The sequence below is a fragment of the Austrofundulus limnaeus genome, unplaced genomic scaffold (genome assembly GCF_001266775.1).
Source record: "Austrofundulus limnaeus strain Quisiro unplaced genomic scaffold, Austrofundulus_limnaeus-1.0 Scaffold139, whole genome shotgun sequence".
Lineage (NCBI taxonomy): Eukaryota > Metazoa > Chordata > Actinopteri > Cyprinodontiformes > Rivulidae > Austrofundulus > Austrofundulus limnaeus.
The window spans coordinates 712,742-715,937 of NW_013952541.1; the positions used below are offsets into that span (position 1 = coordinate 712,742).

General features: G+C 32.1%; 1 protein-coding gene across 1 annotated transcript in view; it reads right to left on the bottom strand.

Moving 5' to 3' along the window:
- Window positions 1-3,196, bottom strand: part of LOC106522908 (neuropilin-1a) — a gene marked incomplete in the record, with an annotated part of 176,005 nt that overhangs the window by 22,002 nt on the left and 150,807 nt on the right.

Here is a 3,196-nt window from a genome sequence, read left to right on the forward strand (position 1 = left end):
GAACCAGCCTTTGCCGTAATGTGTTTTGGGGTTTGAAAGCTACTGGGACATCATGTTTAGAAAATAAACGTCTCAGTTTCTCCGAAACACCCGCAACATACGGAATAAGTCTCTTGGAGGAGAGACGAAACGTTTCATTAGAGAAGAACCCGTCCAGAAGACCTATACAATTTTTTTCTTTTTGATTTTTTTACCTGGATTACTGAGATGCATCAGGACATCCTTAAAATTCTTTAAAATGTTTCTAAATCTTTACACAACCTTTTGTTCTGGTTCTGCAATTCTTAACTTCCTTGTGTTAATTTTAGCATTTTTTTTTGCTAATTTTTGCTTTTTCTGCTATTTCAGCTTTAATTCTGCTTCTGCTATTCTTTTGCTATTTTCTACCTTTTTGTGTTTCTTTCTGATAATTTGAGCTATTTCTGCGTGTTACAGTTGCTTTCTGCTATATTCGGCTATTTGCTGAAATTTTAGCTAATGTTCAGCTGTTATTAGCTGAAGTTATATTTTTAAGCTAAATACACATTTCATTACAACTTATCTTTGCTAAGTTCAGAAAACTTGTGCTCCTTATGCTTCATTATACTAATTCAAGTATTTCCAGCTACATTTTAGCTGATTTACGGAAGAGTTTGTCTGTTTTAGCTAAATTATTACTTTTTTGTACTGTTATGATTTTTTTGTCTGCTAATATTTTAGAAAACCTTCAACATCTGGGTGCCAAATTCAACTTGTGACTGCTATCTTTAGCTTRTTTTTATGCTAGTTTTATTTTTTCTGCTATTTCAGCTATATTTCTGCTCGTCTCTGCAATTCTTCTGCTTATTTCTGCGTTTTTATGCTTTTTTCAGCTTTTCAAATTAAACTCATATGAACTGTTTTGCTATTAAACATTTTCAGCTCCTTCAGCTGCAGTTTTCAGCAAGAAGCATTCACACTTAATTTTTCTAGTTAAGTTTCATTTTTTTCCTTATTTACTGCCGTAACTGAAACACTTAAAGGCAGTTTAGTGTAAACAGTAAAATCCCCGAATAAACAAACAAGCAAATAGTATGAAAGACTACAAAGTATAAAGGTATTTTAATTTATTAATTATAAATAGCTGCTGAAAAATAAAATGTAAAACAATTAGCAAAAGCACTGCTAAATATACAGAAAAGAAACAATAAAAATTCAAAATATATTTTATGTAAATGATGAATGCTTAAAAATGAGATGTTAATATGCATGTGTTTAGGATGTAGCAATTAGCCAGTTAGCTAGCTGTTAGTTAGCTAATGGCAGCGCTGCTAGCTAATGAAGGTAGCTCAAAAACCTAGGATTAGCTAGCTAACTGTTAGTTAGCTATTCACAGCTAATGTATCTAGCTAATGTATGTAGCTAGAAGCACTTGTGTTTGATTAGCAAGCTGTTAACTAATAATTAAGTCTTTCATTTTTTATCTACAATTAGCTAGCTAGCTGCTAACCAGCTAATCATAACTATTAGCAATAGCAATCTTAGCTTTGATTTGCTAGCTAGAAGTCAACACTGAACACTGATTAGAACCTAAAATTAATGGATAAGTTGGTAAAAACAAATATCTTTAAATACTAAATATTGTTAATTTAGTTAATAGTTAAATAAATCAATTTTTCATATAATGTCTATAAGTTGGTTTATTATTAGAAATGTTAAAAACCATTACAGTATGTTTTTCCCCTTAGGTTTTCTGTAAAAATATAAGAAAATATAACTTAAAAGTTTAAGTATATTACTTGTTATTCACTTTCCACATTAATGCAGTACATTTAAAATGCAGAAATGACCTTTGTTGCATTTAAAGTGTAAGGGAAACTGGGGCTCAGATCTCATTAATTATACTGTGATCCATCCATAATTAGACAGTGAAAAGGATCAGAACAGGGCGCTGAAGAAATAGGCAGTCTAATTTGTTAACACAACCTCTTTTGGCCACAAAGACACTTACAGAAACATTATGTGGGGTTGTGTTTGTTTGAGCTGACAAGTGTTGTAATAAATATTCAGCTGACATGAGAAACTGCCTGCTGCAATTCATACTTGTCACTTTCAGTAGGGCTAAAATGTGATTTTTTTAAATTAATGCAAAAATTATTAGATGATTTTATTAATTATTTCTTTATTTATATTTGTTTGGATATCTAAAATCACGTATTTTAGCTTGCTTTCTGTTCCTTCAGTGTCACATTAAACTCTAGGTTTCCAGACGGTGTTTGTGTTAGCGTCTGAATCCGCCCGGCACTGATTTTACGGCTCTAAGCGATTCGTTAAAGGCTGGCATGTGACCTGCGCTGTGTTTATTTGTAATTGTCAAAGTTTGGAGGTTAGTTTACACTAACAGTAGGTTTTAGGAGACTTAACGTGAACAAAAGAAGAGCTCAAAACGGTAGAAATGTACTACATCTGGCAGGAAGATGAGTTAAGTTTCTTTCAAAGACAGAAAACTAAGGTCATCCTCARACACGTCTCAGGACTCGCCAGACATCCCTAAAATAGAAAAGAAACTTAATTTCAAGTGATTTGATTTTGCTTTCAGCCACAGTCAAACTCAATTACTGTTTTGTTAGAAATAATCAACTGTGATCGTTTCAGTTTTTGAACTAAGAGCTTACTTTTTATCAAAGAAACTCTTTATCTTCAAGTTCCAGCAACCGCATCACATTTCTTAGAAACCGTTTTTCTTTTTAAATATATGAAATTATGATCTTGAGGCTACAAAAACAGATAAAAACCAGCCTCGTTGAAAGGTTGAGATCTGCTTTTAATCTCACTGCAGCAAAGCGGAGTCCTTAAACAAGACCGCTCAAAAAGAGCTTTAATAGAAAGCAACTGAGAAAAAAAAAGATTAATAAACTGATAGTTATCAAAGGGAGCAGCAGTTTTTCCACTGTTAGCAAATACACATGCTTATCTAAAGTTGTTCTGTAACTCCACATATATATTATCGCTTCAATTTTCTTTGTATTAGAGCATGAAATCAGCTCAGGCGTGGAATAAAAGAGGAGACTCTCCACTCGGCTCCCATTTAAAGAGAACTCTGACCAGCTGTAACAGTAGAAGATAAACATTTATTTCAAATATAAAAATGAGACTAAAACTACAGCATGCTGTTTAGTTTTTATATATTTAAAGAAATACATATATACACAGTATATATATATATATATATATATAC